Source organism: Salvelinus fontinalis, unplaced genomic scaffold (assembly GCF_029448725.1).
Source record: "Salvelinus fontinalis isolate EN_2023a unplaced genomic scaffold, ASM2944872v1 scaffold_0296, whole genome shotgun sequence".
NCBI lineage: Eukaryota > Metazoa > Chordata > Actinopteri > Salmoniformes > Salmonidae > Salvelinus > Salvelinus fontinalis.
Window position 1 is genome coordinate 67,501 of NW_026600505.1, and position 17,500 is coordinate 85,000.

The 17,500-nt window shown below is 47.9% G+C and overlaps 1 protein-coding gene across 1 annotated transcript in view; it reads right to left on the bottom strand.

Moving 5' to 3' along the window:
- Nucleotides 1–17,500, bottom strand: part of LOC129845400 (proline-rich protein 36-like) — a 65,362-nt gene that overhangs the window by 27,354 nt on the left and 20,508 nt on the right. The gene's annotated exons all lie outside the window — the stretch shown is intronic.

Genomic DNA, 17,500 nt, shown 5'->3' on the forward strand with positions numbered 1-17,500 from the left:
AGTCCATGTCCTCCACCTAACACACAGTCCAACGCTAGCTAGCTAACCAGTCCTCCACCTAACACACAGTCCAACGCTAGCTAGCTAACCAGTCCATGTCCTCCACCTAACACACAGTCCAACGCTAGCTAGCTAACCAGTCCATGTCCTCCACCTAACCCACAGTCCAACGCTAGCTAGCTAACCAGTCCTCCACCTAACCCACAGTCCAACGCTAGCTAGCTAACCAGTCCATGTCCTCCAGCTAACCCACAGTCCAACGCTAGCTAGCTAACCAGTCCTCCACCTTTAACACACAGTCCAACGCTAGCTAGCTAACCAGTCCATGTCCTCCACCTAACACACAGTCCAACGCTAGCTAGCTAACCAGTCCATGTCCTCTACCTAACACACAGTCCAACGCTAGCTAGCTAACCAGTCCATGTCCTCTACCTAACCCACAGTCCAACGCTAGCTAGCTAACCAGTCCATGTCCTCTACCTAACACACAGTCCAACGCTAGCTAACCAGTCCATGTCCTCCACCTAACACACAGTCCAACGCTAGCTAGCTAACCAGACCTCCACCTAACACACAGTCCAACGCTAGCTAGCTAACCAGTCCTCCACCTAACACACAGTCCAACGCTAGCTAGCTAACCAGTCCATGTCCTCCACCTAACACACAGTCCAACGCTAGCTAGCTAACCAGTCCATGTCCTCCACCTAACAGACAGTCCAACGCTAGCTAGCTAACCAGTCCATGTCCTCCACCTAACACACAGTCCAACGCTAGCTAGCTAACCAGTCCTCCACCTAACACACAGTCCAACGCTAGCTAGCTAACCAGTCCATGTCCTCCACCTAACACACAGTCCAACGCTAGCTAGCTAACCAGTCCATGTCCTCCACCTAACCCACAGTCCAACGCTAGCTAGCTAACCAGTCCATGTCCTCCACCTAACACACAGTCCAACGCTAGCTAGCTAACCAGTCCATGTCCTCCACCTAACCCACAGTCCAACGCTAGCTAGCTAACCAGTCCATGTCCTCCACCTAACACACAGTCCAACGCTAGCTAGCTAACCAGTCCTCCACCTAACACACAGTCCAACGCTAGCTAGCTAACCAGTCCTCCACCTAACACACAGTCCAACGCTAGCTAGCTAACCAGTCCTCCACCTAACACACAGTCCAACGCTAGCTAGCTAACCAGTCCATGTCCTCCACCTAACCCACAGTCCAACGCTAGCTAGCTAACCAGTCCATGTCCTCCACCTAACCCACAGTCCAACGCTAGCTAGCTAACCAGTCCTCCACCTAACCCACAGTCCAACGCTAGCTAGCTAACCAGTCCATGTCCTCCACCTAACACACAGTCCAACGCTAGCTAGCTAACCAGTCCATGTCCTCCACCTAACACACAGTCCAACGCTAGCTAGCTAACCAGTCCATGTCCTCCACCTAACCCACAGTCCAACGCTAGCTAGCTAACCAGTCCTCCACCTAACACACAGTCCAACGCTAGCTAGCTAACCAGTCCATGTCCTCCACCTAACCCACAGTCCAACGCTAGCTAGCTAACCAGTCCTCCACCTAACACACAGTCCAACGCTAGTTAGCTAACCAGTCCATGTCCTCCACCTAACCCACAGTCCAACGCTAGCTAGCTAACCAGTCCATGTCCTCCACCTAACACACAGTCCAACGCTAGCTAGCTAACCAGTCCTCCACCTAACCCAAAGTCCAACGCTAGCTAGCTAACCAGTCCATGTCCTCCACCTAACACACAGTCCAACGCTAGCTAGCTAACCAGTCCTCCACCTAACACACAGTCCAACGCTAGCTAGCTAACCAGTCCATGTCCTCCACCTAACACACAGTCCAACGCTAGCTAGCTAACCAGTCCATGTCCTCCACCTAACCCACAGTCCAACGCTAGCTAGCTAACCAGTCCTCCACCTAACCCACAGTCCAACGCTAGCTAGCTAACCAGTCCATGTCCTCCACCTAACCCACAGTCCAACGCTAGCTAGCTAACCAGTCCTCCACCTAACCCACAGTCCAACGCTAGCTAGCTAATCAGTCCATGTCTTCCACCTGACACACAGTCCAACGCTAGCTAGCTAACCAGTCCATGTCCTCCACCTGACACACAGTCCAACGCTAGCTAGCTAACCAGTCCATGTCCTCCACCTAACACACAGTCCAACGCTAGCTAGCTAACCAGTCCTCCACCTAACACACAGTCCAACGCTAGCTAGCTAACCAGTCCATGTCCTCCACCTAACCCACAGTCCAACGCTAGCTAGCTAACCAGTCCTCCACCTAACCCACAGTCCAACGCTAGCTAGCTAACCAGTCCATGTCCTCCACCTAACCCACAGTCCAACGCTAGCTAGCTAACCAGTCCATGTCCTCTACCTAACCCACAGTCCAACGCTAGCTAGCTAACCAGTCCTCCACCTAACACACAGTGCAACGCTAGCTAGCTAACCAGTCCATGTCCTCCACCTAACCCACAGTCCAACGCTAGCTAGCTAACCAGTCCATGTCCTCCACCTAACCCACAGTCCAACGCTAGCTAGCTAACCAGTCCTCCACCTAATACACAGTCCAACGCTAGCTAGCTAACCAGTCCATGTCCTCCACCAGCAGATCCTCTCCTCTCTGTCCTCTCTTCTCTTCCCTCTCTTTCTCCACCTCCGTTATCGGACGTCCTCCACCGTTCATCACTCAGTTACTCTCTGGGATCAACTTACCGCGTGTGTGTGTGTGTGTGTGTGTGTGTGTGTGTGTGTGCGTGCGTGCGTGCGTGCGTGCGTGTGTGTGTGTGTGTTCCACTGTGATTGGGGGGTAGGGGGTAAGATATTGACTGTATATTTTGCCTTCAGCCTCTCTCTCTATTTCTCTCTCTCTCCCCCAGCTTGTCGTCCCATTCCTGCCAATGGGGGAGAGGAGGGAGAGGAGGGGAGAGGAGGAGATGGAAGGGAGAGGAGGGAGAGGAGGGGAGTGAGAACTGTTAAACCCATCAAGCACTAACTCATTAAATCTGCATAAAGAGAGAAAGGGGAGGCAGCATTGGTCCAGAACGTCAGTGTGACACATTCATCTGAGATCAAAAAAACACTCTTTGATAAATGAAGTTGTGTATCCCAAAAACACCTTTATTTATTTAACCTTCATTTAACTAGGCAAGTCAGTTAAGAACAAATTCTTATTTACAATGACGGCCTACCCACAGCCAAACCCAGGCGACGCAGGGCCAATTGTGCACCGCCCTATGGGACTCCCAATCACAACCGGTTGTGACACAGCCTGGAATCAAACCAGGGTCTGTAATGACACCTCTTGCACTGAGATGCAGTGCCTTAGACCGCTGCACCACTCGGGAGCCCCTATACAGCAGTGATGTAAAGTACATAAGTAAAAATACTTTAAAGTACTACTTAAGTAGTTTTTGGGGGGTTTCTGTACACACACACACACACACACACACACACACACACACACACACACACACACACACACACACACACACACACACACACACACACACACACACACACACACTGCACGTCCCGTTAAAGTACAACTTTAACTTGAGTCATTTTCTATTACGGTATCTTTACTTTCACTCAAGTATGGAAATCGGGTACTTTTTCCACTACTGCTAAACAGTATAGTGCTTTTGCCCAGGGCCCATAGGGTGCACTAGCGTTAGTGAATACCATGCCTTCTGGGACTCGCCCGAGGAAACGGATCCTGGTGCTTTTCTTCAGAACACCAAATTAAAGGGTCCGTCATCTTCAGGGAGCCCCGGCAGCAGAAATGGCTTGCTACAAAAATAATCAGTTCCCATAACCCCATTTCATTTTTCCCCTCTCCCTTTTCTTGTTCCCCCTAATCCTCCTCCTCTTATGCCCCTGTGCCCCCTGCTCCAGACAACAGGATGAGCTCACTCTTCCCCCTCCTCTTCCTCTCCTCCCTCTACCCTTCCCTCTCTCCATCCATCCATCCCTCCCTCCTTCTGTCAATTGTTCTAGAATCCCCCTCTCTCATCTTCCCAAGCCAGAATATTTTCTCTCTCTCTCTCTCTCTCTCTCTCCTCTCTCTCTCTCTCTCTCCTCCCTCTCTCTCTCTCTCTCTCATGCCTCCCCGTGCCCTAGGGTCTCCTCCTCCTCTCCTTCTCTATGTCGTTAGGCAGTATAACGACGCACCACTAATGCTCTGACAGGCCACTGAACCGGGCTGGCGCCGCTGGGCTGAGCTGGGGATGGGGACAGGATCCGGAGAGAAAGAGAGAAGGAGATAGGGGTGGAGAGAGTGTGACAAGGAGAAAGAGAGAAGGAGATGGAGAGAGTGTGACAAGGAGAAAGAGAGAAGGAGATAGAGGTGGAGAGAGTGTGACAAGGAGAAAGAGAGAAGGAGGTGGAGATGGAGATAGTGTGACAAGGAGAAAGAGAATGGGCAAACGAGTGGGTTCTCCCAGAGCTAGATGCCATTAGTCATCACATATCCAAGCACATGGAAGACAATGGAAGTTGAATAGAATAACGATTCATCCTCCTTTTAGGGCCCAATATTATTAAAAACCAGCATGTTCCGGTGTTAAAGCCATCAAAGGTTCCATGGTGAAAGGGTTCCAAGCCTCAAGCCTCAGTGGTTTGGTTTGGTGAGGGGTAGAGGGAAACGTTTCCTGATTTCACTGGCTGGGTCTTCCATAGGGGCTGGGGTGATGTCAATACAATAAGTCTGTCTGTCTCTCTCCCTCCCCGTTACACCTGGACACTGATATTATCAGTAGGGTCAGGCAGTTCTTCATCCCTCAGTGTGTTTTATAGCTGTGATATGGACATCGTTGTGCACATTGTGTGGACAAGGTAAGAGAGGGAGAGATAATAAGGATCTGGATGTCGGGGACTGGGTGAGAAACAAGGTCAAGGTTCAAATACAGATGACACATTGGCTTAGACAAAACTAGACTACTATCTGTCTGCCTTGAAGTTACCTTTACACCTCTACCCACCGCCAACCCAACCCAGAAGTTACCCTTTCACCTCTACCCACCACCAACCCAGAAGTTACCCTTTTACCTCTACCCACCACCAACCCAGATGTTACCCTTTCACCTCTACCCACCACCAACCCAACCCAGATGTTACCCTTTCACCTCTACCCACCAACCCAACACAGAAGTTACCCTTTCACCTCTACCCATCACCAACCCAGATGTTACCCTTTCACCTCTACCCACCACCAACCCAGAAGTTACCCTTTCACCTCTACCCACCAACCCAACCCAGATGTTACCCTTTCACCTCTACCCATCACCAACCCAACCCAGATGTTACCCTTTCACCTCTACCCACCACCAACCCAGATGTTACCCTTTCACCTCTACCCATCACCAACCCAACATTATTCCCAAGCCTGTTGCACCTGGCCCCCAACCACCCCTCACTATCTCCTCTCCTCTCCTCTCCCCCCCTCTCCCCTCCCCTCCCCTCCCCTCTCCTCCCCTCCCTCCTCTCCCCTCCCCTCCTCTCCTCTCCTCTCCTCTCCCCTCCCCTCCCCTCCCCTCCTCTCCTCTCCCCTCCCCTCCCCTCCCCTCCCCTCCTCTCCCCTCCCCTCCCCTCCTCTCCTCTCCTCTCCTGTCCTCTCCCCTCCCCTCCCCTCCTCTCCTCTCCCCTCCCCTCCCCTCCTCTCTCCTCTCCTCTCCTCTCCTCTCCCCTCCCCTCCCCTCCCCTCCTCTCCTCTCCTCTCCCCTTGCTCTGGTCATTATTTGAACTGACTAGCCAGCTAGCTAACATGCTAACACGCTAACATGCTAACAAGCTAACACGCTAACACGCTACCAACTAACACAAGCATTGTTAGAAAGTTGATTTTAGTTGCCTGGCTTGATATCTACTCAATACGTGTTTAAATGGATGGGTTTATTGGTGTTAAAATAGAGCCAGGATACTATTTGGAGCACTGGGCTGTCGATATCATGCTGTGGTTTAGTGATTAAACTGTGGTTTAGTGATTAATACAGTACTGTAGCTTCATACATAATTCATAGTGCCTCCTGAGACTGAGGCCGGAGACCAGAGAGCAGAGAGCAAAGGGGAGAAGATAGACACAGGAAGTCTCAGGTTTAACCCATATGGTCTGGGAGATAGAGAGGCCTCAGACACTGAGAGAGAGAGAGGGAGGAAGAGAGGGAGGAAGAGAGTGTGTGAGAGAGAGAGAGAGAGAGAGACAGAGAGAGAGAGACAGAGAGAGACAGAGAGAGAGAGAGAGAGAGACAGAGAGAGACAGAGAGAGAGAGACAGACAGAGAGAGACAGAGAGAGAGAGACAGAAAGAGAGAGAGAGACAGAGAGAGAGACAGAGAGAGAGAGAGAGAGAGAGAGAGACAGAGAGAGAGAGAGACAGAGAGAGAGAGAGACAGAGAGAGAGAGAGACAGAGAGAGAGAGAGAGAGACACAGAGAGAGAGAGAGAGAGAGAGAGAGAGAGAGAGAGAGAGAGACACAGAGAGAGAGAGAGAGAGAGAGAGAGAGAGACAGAGAGAGAGAGAGAGAGACAGAGAGAGAGAGTGTGGGAACCAAACGTATGACCACAATAGAGACAAATAATTCCCTCAGATTACCCAGACTAACAATGAATTTGAAAAGAAAACAATTTTGATAAACTCCCATATCTGTTAGGTGAAATACCACAGTGTGCATCACAGCAGCAAGATGTGACCTGTTGCCACAAGAAAAGGTCAACCAGTGAAGAACAAACACCATTGTAAATACAACACATATTTACGTTTATTTATTTTCCTTTGCCATTCATACTACAACAATCTGCACACTGTTACAAGACCGTACTTCTGAAACTTTTGTGTGTGTAATGTTTACTGTTTATTTCTGACTGCTTATTTCACTTTAGTTCATTGTTTTTCACTTACTTTAACCAATGTAAACATTTGTTTCCCATAACAATAAAGCATGGGAAACAGACACAGTACAGACACACTGATTCTAGAACCACAGGTCTCTACAGTACAGACACACTGATTCTAGAACCACGGGTCTCTACAGTACAGACACACTGATTCTAGAACCACAGGTCTCTACAGTACAGACACACTGATTCTAGAACCACGGGTCTCTACAGTACAGACACACTGATTCTAGAACCACGGGTCTCTACAGTACAGACACACTGATTCTAGAACCACAGGTCTCTACAGTACAGACACACTGATTCTAGAACCACAGGTCTCTACAGTACAGACACACTGATTCTAGAATCACAGGTCTCTACACTACAGACACACTGATTCTAGAACCACAGGTCTCTACAGTACAGACACACTGATTCTAGAACAACAGGTCTCTACAGTACAGACACACTGATTCTAGAACCACAGGTCTCTACAGTATAGACACACTGATTCTAGAACAACAGGTCTCTACAGTACAGACACACTGATTCTAGAACCACAGCTATCTACAGTACAGACACACTGATTCTAGAACCACAGGTCTCTACAGTACAGACACACTGATTCTAGAACCACAGGTATCTACAGTACAGACACACTGATTCTAGAACCACAGGTCTCTACAGTACAGACACACTGATTCTAGAACCACAGGTCTCTACAGTACAGACACACTGATTCTAGAACCACATGTCTCTACAGTACAGACACACTGATTCTAGAACAACAGGTCTCTACAGTACAGACACACTGAAACCTCAGCTCTGCCCTGTCTCCAGCCTCAGTTCTGCCCTGTCTCCAGCCTCAGCTCTGTCCTGTCTACAGCCTCAGCTCTGTCCTGTCTCCAGCCTCAGCTCTGTCCTGTCTGTCTACAGCCTCAGCTCTGTCCTGTCTACAGCCTCAGCTCTGTCCTGTCTCCAGCCTCAGCTCTGTCCTGTCTGTCTACAGCCTCAGCTCTGCCCTGTCTCCAGCCTCAGTTCTGCCCTGTCTCCAGCCTCAGCTCTGTCCTGTCTACAGCCTCAGCTCTGTCCTGTCTCCAGCCTCAGCTCTGTCCTGTCTGTCTCCAGCCTCAGCTCTGTCCTGTCTACAGCCTCAGCTCTGTCCTGTCTCCAGCCTCAGCTCTGTCCTGTCTGTCTAAAGCCTCAGCTCTGTCCTGTCTCCAGCCTCAGCTCTGTCATGTCTGTCTAAAGCCCCAGCTCTGTCCTGTCTCCAGCCTCAGCTCTGTCCTGTCTCCAGCCTCAGCTCTGTCCTGTCTAAAGCCTCAGCTCTGTCCTGTCTCCAGCCTCAGCTCTGTCCTGTCTCCAGCCTCAACTCTGTCCTGTCTCCAGCCTCAGCTCTGTCCTGTCTCCAGCCTCAGCTCTGTCCTGTCTGTCTAAAGCCTCAGCTCTGTCCTGTCTCCAGCCTCAGCTCTGTCCTGTCTCCAGCCTCAGCTCTGTCCTGTCTCCAGCCTCAGCTCTGTCCTGTCTCCAGCCTCAGCTCTGTCCTGTCTGTCTAAAGCCTCAGCTCTGTCCTGTCTCCAGCCTCAGCTCTGTCCTGTCTCCAGCCTCAGCTCTGCCCTGTCTACATCCTCAGCTCTGTCCTGTCTACATCCTCATCTCTGTCCTGTCTAAACCTTCCATTATCTACAGTCTTTATCTCAGTGAAACACACATAAGTCTTGCACATCGTCTGAAATAATGGTTGTCATTTAACCTTTGTTTAACCTCGATTATAAACATCTTACAAGGCCAGGAGTGGAGTGTCCTTTGCATTAAGGAGCCATTTAAAAAGCATAAAGGTATTCTGAACTGCATTAGAGCCGGTTGTAAGTCATTATGGTTTATAGCTCAGGGTATTTCTTATTCTCCCTTTAGATATCAAGTCTCCACTCTAAGGGTTAAGGAGTTCCCAGCAAACAATAACATCAGGATTCAGGAACATTGTGATTCCAACTACACCCATCCTGCCATTGTGCCACTCGTCCATCACCCTCACCCCACTGGTGACCCCCAAACTCTGCCCGAGGCGAGGGTGCCCCCAACCCCCTGTCAGCCCAGACCTATCAGAAGAGAGGGCTAAGAGATACAGGTAGGAAGGAGTATCCTTTCACCTGTCTGCTGCCTTCAGTACACACATACACACACACACACACACACACACACACCGCACGCACGCACGCACGCACACACACCGCACGCACACCGCACACACGCACGCACACACACACACACACCACACACACGCACGCACGTACGCACACCTCGCGCACGCACGCACACACACCTCGCGCACGCACGCACGTACGCGCACACACCTCGCGCACGCACACACACACACACACGCAGGAACCTCCAGTGTGTCTAGTAGAGAGCCTAGCTACTTCCTTCTGGGTAGACCTGCAGCCCTGTGGTTTAACTACTTCCTTCTGGGTCGACCTGCAGCCCTGTGGTTTAACTACTTCATTCTGGGTCGATCTGCAGCCCTGTGGTTTAACTACTTCCTTCTGGGTCGATCTGCAGCCCTGTGGTTTAACTACTTCATTCTGGGTAGACCTGCAGCCCTGTGGTTTAACTACTTCCTTCTGGGTCGACCTGCAGCCCTGTGGTTTAACTACTTCCTTCTGGGTCGACCTGCAGCCCTGTGGTTTAACTACTTCCTTCTGGGTCGATCTGCAGCCCTGTGGTTTAACTACTTCCTTCTGGGTCGACCTGCAGCCCTGTGGTTTAACTACTTCCTTCAGGGTAGACCTGCAGCCCTGTGGTTTAACTACTTCCTTCTGGGTCGACCTGCAGCCCTGTGGTTTAACTACTTCCTTCTGGGTCGACCTGCAGCCCTGTGGTTTAACTACTTCCTTCTGGGTCGACCTGCAGCCCTGTGGTTTAACTACTTCCTTCTGGGTCGACCTGCAGCCCTGTGGTTTAACTTCCTTCTGGGTCGACCTGCAGCCCTGTGGTTTAACTACTTCCTTCTGGGTAGACCTGCAGCCCTGTGGTTTAACTACTTCCTTCTGGGTCGACCTGCAGCCCTGTGGTTTAACTACTTCCTTCTGGGTAGACCTGCAGCCCTGTGGTTTAACTACTTCCTTCTGGGTAGACCTGCAGCCCTGTGGTTTAACTACTTCATTCTGGGTAGACCTGCAGCCCTGTGGTTTAACTACTTCCTTCTGGGTCGACCTGCAGCCCTGTGGTTTAACTACTTCATTCTGGGTCGACCTGCAGCCCTGGGGTTCCGCTGAGAGGCAGTGAGAATATTTGCCTCATTTTCTCCCCTGCTCTGTCTGTTTTATTTTCCTTCCCTTCTCTCCATTCCTCCCATCTGTTCTCTCCATCTTTCTCAGTGGATTCCCATCTCCCTCTCTCGTCATCTCTTTGTCTCTCTCCTTCCCGCTCCTTCTCTGACATTCTCATTTTTATATCCCTGTCACTGTCCAATCAAAACTCTCAAAACCCTCCACAGGCTGTCTTTCAAACCCATACAGAGTTACTGTATATAAACCCATACAGAGTTACTGTATATATAAACCCATACAGAGTTACTGTATATAAACCCATACAGAGTTACTGTATATAAACCCATACAGAGTTACTGTATATAAACCCATACAGAGTTACTGTATATTAACCCATATAGTTACTGTATATAAACCCATACAGAGTTACTGTATATTAACCCATAGAGTTACTGTATATACACCCATACAGAGTTACTGTATATAAACCCATACAGAGTTACTGTATATAAACCCATACAGAGTTACTGTATATAAACCCATACAGAGTTACTGTATATAAACCCATATAGTTACTGTATATAAACCCATAGAGTTACTGTATATAAACCCATACAGAGTTACTGTATATTAACATCCCTAACCCTAACCCTAACCCATAGAGTGACTGTATATAAACCCATACAGAGTTACTGTATATTAACCCATAGAGTTACTGTATATAAACCCATACAGAGTTACTGTATATATAAACCCATACAGAGTTACTGTATATAAACCCATATAGTTACTGTATATAAACCCATAGAGTTACTGTATATAAACCCATACAGAGTTACTGTATATTAACATCCCTAACCCTAACCCTAACCCATAGAGTGACTGTATATAAACCCATACAGAGTTACTGTATATTAACCCATAGAGTTACTGTATATATAAACCCATACAGAGTTACTGTATATAAACCCATACAGAGTTACTGTATATTAACCCATACATAGTTAATGTATATAAACCCATACAGAGTTACTGTATATAAACCCATACAGAGTTACTGTATATTAACCCATACAGAGTTACTGTATATAAACCCATAGAGTTACTGTATATAAACCCATAGAGTTACTGTATATAAACCCATAGAGTTACTGTATATAAACCCATAGAGTTACTGTATATATAAACCCATACAGAGTTACTGTATATAAACCCATTCAGAGTTACTGTATATAAACCCATAGAGTTACTGTATATAAACCCATAGAGTTACTGTATATAAATCCATACATAGTTACGGTATATAAACCCATACATAGTTACGGTATAGAAACCCATACAGCGTTCGCTAAGCTATCCCTGTACCACTCGCTTTGAAGATAGACTCAATTTGAAGGGGGTATTGGGGGTAGGGAAGGGGGTGGGGTACTGAGAACAGAGAGGGTGGCGGTGGGGAACAGTCGTAATCATGATCAAGACATATATTTAAATAACTCCACGCCCACTGCAGAAACAAGATCAAAGCTAACACAGAACTTAGATGTAGTCTATTTTCCTATTGGCTACAGTACTTCTGGAGTTGGTTTGAACTGACTAGGTCAAGACCTGTAGGATACAGACAGAGAGAGTCTAGACCTGTAGGATACAGAGGGAGAGTCTAGACCTGTAGGATACAGACAGAGAGAGTCTAGACCTGTGGGATACAGACAGAGAGAGTCTAGACAGAGAGAGTCTAGACCTGTAGGATACAGACAGAGAGAGTCTAGACCTGTAGGATACAGACAGAGAGTCTAGACCTGTAGGATACAGAGGGAGAGAGTCTAGACCTGTAGGATACAGACAGAGAGAGTCTAGACCTGTAGGATACAGACAGAGAGAGTCTAGACAGAGAGAGTCTAGACCTGTAGGATACAGACAGAGAGAGTCTAGACCTGTAGGATACAGACGGAGAGAGTCTAGACCTGTAGGATACAGACAGAGAGTCTAGACCTGTAGGATACAGACAGAGAGAGTCTAGACCTGTAGGATACAGACAGAGAGAGTCTAGACCTGTAGGATACAGACAGAGAAAGTCTAGACCTGTAGGATACAGACAGAGAGTCTAGACCTGTAGGATACAGACAGAGAGTCTAGAGCTGTAGGATACAGACAGAGAGTCTAGACCTGTAGGATACAGACAGAGAGTCTAGACCTGTAGGACACAGACAGAGAGAGTCTAGACCTGTAGGATACAGACAGAGAGAGTCTAGACCTGTAGGATACAGAGGGAGAGAGTCTAGACCTGTATGATACAGAGGGAGAGAGTCTAGACCTGTAGGATACAGACAGAGATAGTCTAGACCTGTAGGATACAGACAGAGAGAGTCTAGACCTGTAGGATACAGAATGAGAGAGTCTAGACCTGTAGGATACAGACAGAGAGAGTCTAGACAGAGAGAGTCTAGACCTGTAGGATACAGACAGAGAGAGTCTAGACCTGTAGGATACAGACAGAGAGAGTCTAGACCTGTAGGATACTGACAGAGAGAGTCTAGACCTGTAGGATACAGACAGAGAGAGTCTAGACCTGTAGGATACAGACAGAGAGAGTCTAGACCTGTAGGATACAGACAGAGAGAGTCTAGACCTGTAGGATACAGACAGAGAGTCTACACCTGTAGGATACAGACAGAGAGTCTACACCTGTAGGATACAGACAGAGATAATCTAGGACTGTAGGATACAGACATAGAGAGTCTAGACCTGTAGGATACAGACAGAGATAATCTAGACCTGTAGGATACAGACAGAGAGTCTAGACCTGTAGGATACAGACAGAGAATCTAGACCTGTAGGATACAGACAGAGAGTCTAGACCTGTAGGATACAGACAGAGATAATCTAGGACTGTAGGATACAGGCAGAGAGAGTCTAGACCTGTAGGATACAGACAGAGAGTCTAGACCTGTAGGATACAGACAGAGATAATCTAGGACTGTAGGATACAGGCAGAGAGAGTCTAGGACTGTAGGATACAGACAGAGATAGTCTAGACCTGTAGGATACAGACAGAGATAATCTAGGACTGTAGGATACAGGCAGAGAGAGTCTAGGACTGTAGGATACAGACAGAGAGAAAGAGATAGGTGATGTATCGGCACATGTACTTCAGTGCTCAGAGAGGCAGAGAGAAGCCGAGGGAGGGTGTGTGTGTGTGTGTGTGTGTGTGTGTGTGTGTGTGTGTGTGTGTGTGTGTGTGTGTGTGTGTGTGTGTGTGTGTGTGTGTGTGACATTCTTCCACAGCTCTTGACTTCAGCAGGGGTGAAATCAGAAGCCTTGAGTGTATTTCACACTTAACGCTCCCTGGGCTTAACACTTCAGATGGAGTGTGTGTGTGTGTGTGTGTGTGTGTCTCCGAGCTGTGTCTGTCGATGTCACTGCATCTTCCAACTCAGCTCGCTCTAGCTGTGACAGTGTGTGTGTTCTCTGACAGTGTGTGAGCTGTGAGGCAGCACAGCATGGTGATACAGGGACAAGTGCAAAGCAATGAGGTGATGATATCACAGAAACCTTAGCAACCAGCTCAGCCCTAGTCTATCTTCTACTAGAGGGTCCCACACACACACACACACACACACACACACACACACACACACACACACACACACACACACACACACACACACACACACACACACACACACACACACACACACACACACACACACACACACACACACACACACACACACACACACACACACACACACACACACACACACACACACACACACACACCTAGTCTGTTCAGTCCTTTTTAACAGGCTTCAACAGAAGAGGTAAAGTCGCTGTTTAAAAAGTAAGGTTCTCTTCTCTCTTATTCATAAACATTATTTTCTATAATAGACTGTAACAATCAGAAGGCTCCTGAGTGTATTTCTATAATAAACTGTAACAATCAGAATGCCCCTGTCTTTCTATAATAGACTGTAACAATCAGAATGCTCCTGTCTTTCTATAATAGACTGTAACAATCAGAATGCTCCTGTCTTTCTATAATAGACTGTAACAATCAGAAGGCTCCTGAGTGTATTTCTATAATAGACTGTAACAATCAGAAGGCTCCTGTCTTTCTATAATAGACTGTAACAACCAGAATGCTCCTGTCTTTCTATAATAGACTGTAACAATCAGAATGCTCCTGTCTTTCTATAATAGACTGTAACAATCAGAAGGCTCCTGAGGGTATTTCTATAATAGACTGTAACAATCAGAATGCTCCTGTCTTTCTATAATAGACTGTAAAAATCAGAATGTTCCTGTCTTTCTATAATAGACTGTAACAATCAGAAGGCTCCTGAGTGTATTTCTATGATAGACTGTAACAATCAGAAGGCTCCTGAGTGTCTTTCTATAATAGACTGTAACAATCAGAATGCTCCTGAGTGTATTTCTATAATAGACTGTAACAATCAGAATGCCCCTGAGTGTATTTCTATAATAGACTGTAACAATCAGAATGCCCATGAGTGTATTTCTATAATAGACTGTAACAATCAGAATGCCCCTGAGTGTATTTCTATAATAGACTGTAACAATCAGAAGACTCCTAAGTGTATTTCTATAATAGACTGTAACAATCAGAAGGCTCCTGTATTTCTATAATAGACTGTAACAATCAGAAGGATCCTGAGTGTATTTATTGTGTGTGTGTGTGTGTGTGTGTGTGTGTGTGTGTGTGTGTGTGTGTGTGTGTGTGTGTGTGTGTGTGTGTGTGTGTGTGTGTGTGTGTGTGTGTGTGTGTGTGTGTGTGTGTAGTCAGTGTAATGGTATGGACAGGGACGTGCAGTGAGCTCATATGAACAGTCCATCACATGTTACAGTGAGAGTTCCATACCATTTATACCATAAATACCAGTATGTTTATCTAACAAGTTTCTCTCTATTTCACCTCTTACTCTCTCCCTTTCTCTCTTTCTTTCTCTCTCTCCCTTTCTTTCTTTCTTTCTTTCTTTCTTTCTTTCTTTCTTTCTTTCTTTCTTTCTCTCTCTCTCCCTTTCTTTCTCTCTCCCTTTCTCTCTTTCTCTCTTTCTTTCTTTCTTTCTTTCCTTCTTTCTTTCTTTCTCTCTCTCTCCCTTTCTTTCTCTCTCCCTTTCTCTCTTTCTCTCTTTCTTTCTTTCTCTCCCTCTTTCTCCCTCTCCCTCTTCCCCTCCTTGGCCACACCATAGCATCTCTGTCCAGCCAGTGTGAGTAGTCTTTCAGAGCTCGTTTTGACGTCTCTAGCCTATCAATAAAAGACCCACAGAACACAGCCCTAATGATCAAACTCAACAGTGTTTCACAAATCACAATAAAGCTGTCTAAGTAGCGTCCTGTTTTATTTGGCTCCACGCGCCCTAAACTTCTCCATCACTCCTCAAGACCTTGTTTTAATCATTCAGTTATTTTCTAATATATTGTTTTATTGCTTCCAACGTGGGCCTATTATAGGGTGAACCCTAACCCTATTCCAGGGTCCCATTTAGGACGCAGCCTTCGAGGTGTTTTATATGATTAAACGGCACTGGGCAGAGAGAGACGAGGCCTGAGTGAGTCCTCTGACAACCCTAGCTGAGTGCTTCCACACATACCCATGCCTGTGAAAATAGCCTTTTTCCACTGCTGAGGAGGAATGTGCTGGAAAGAGGGATGGAGAGTGAGATGGAGAGAGAGGTGGTGGGCCAACCACCATCTCTCTCTCGCTCTCTCTCTCTCTCTCTCTCTATATATATATATATATCTCTCTCTCCCCCTCTCTCCTTCCCCCTAAAGATGGCGGTCAAAGCTGGGCGTTTATTAGCAGTGTTTTGGGTTTGAAGCGGAGGCCAGTTGCTTCAATTGTCATTTAGGGAGTGATTCTTCCCATATTGCCCATTATGACATTATGAGAAGAGGACAAGCTGTGCTCCTTTGAAAAGGCTCATTTGAAAAGGCTCAGTATTGGAAAAGCTGGTGGGTTTGGCAGTTCATCTCAGGTTAACCACAGAGGGAGCTGGGTGTTGAGTGGGAGAACGGGGGAGAAGGGGGAAAGAGGAGATGGGTGAATAGGGGAGACTGGGGGAGACTAGGGGAGACTAGGGGAGACTGGGCGAGACTGAGGACACTGGGGGAGACTAGGGGAGACTGGGGAGACTGGGGGAGACTGGGCGAGACTGAGGACACTGGGGGAGACTAGGGGAGACTGGGGGAGACTGGGGGAGACTGGGGAGACTGGGGGTGACTGGGGCAGACTGGGGAGGACGAGGGGAGACTGGAGGAGACTAGGGGGAGACTAGGGAAGACTTGGGGAGACTAGGGAGACTAGGGGGAGACTAGTGGGAGACTAGGGGAGACTGGGGGAGACTGGGGGAGACTAGGGAGACTGGGGGAGACTAGGGGAGACTGGGGGAGAATGGGGGAGACTGAGGACACTGGTGGAGACTAGGATGACACTAGGGGAGACTAGGGGGACACTAGGGGAGACTGGGGGAGACTAGTCTGATTCAGTCTTAATTGATGGACATTAAAAAAAGAAAGAAATCAATGAATTAGTGAATGAATTGTCAGCACTCTAGTGTTGAGATGCCTCTGTTGTGTGAGATGAGACGGAATAACACACACACACACACACACACACACACACACACACACACACACACACACACACACACACACACACACACACACACACACACACACACACACACACACACACACACACACACACACACACACACACACACACACACACACACACGGCCCCCGGCGCTACGTGAGCTTTAATCACCACTCTGTCCCTGAGGGAGTGACATCACTCATAAACCACCCCCCTCTCTCACCCCCTTCCTCCCCCCTTCTCTGCCTCCCTCCTGTCACATTGGCATACATGCCCGTATTGTGCCTGTGTGTGTGTGAGTGTGAGTGTGAGTGTGAGTGTGAGTGTGAGTGTGAGTGTGAGTATGAGTGTGAGTGTGAGTGTGAGTATGTTTGTGTGTGTGTGTGTGTGTGTGTGTGTGTGTGTGTGTGTGTCTGTGTGTGTGTGTGTGTGTGTGTGTGTGTGTGTGTGTGTGTGTGTGTGTGTGTGTGTGTGTGTGTGTCTGTGTCTGTGTGTGTGTGTGTGTGTGTGTCTGTGTGTCTGTGTGTGTGTCTGTGTGTGTGTGTGTATGTGTCTGTGTGTGTGTCTGTGTGTGTGTGTATGTGTGTGTGTGTGTGTGTGTGTGTGTGTGTGTGTGTGTGTGTGTGTGTGTGTCTGTGTGTGTGTGTCCATGTGCATCAGGCTGTATCCTTTTAATAACCTGTCTCTCTGGGGGGAACACATGAACAAGGGTGTATGTG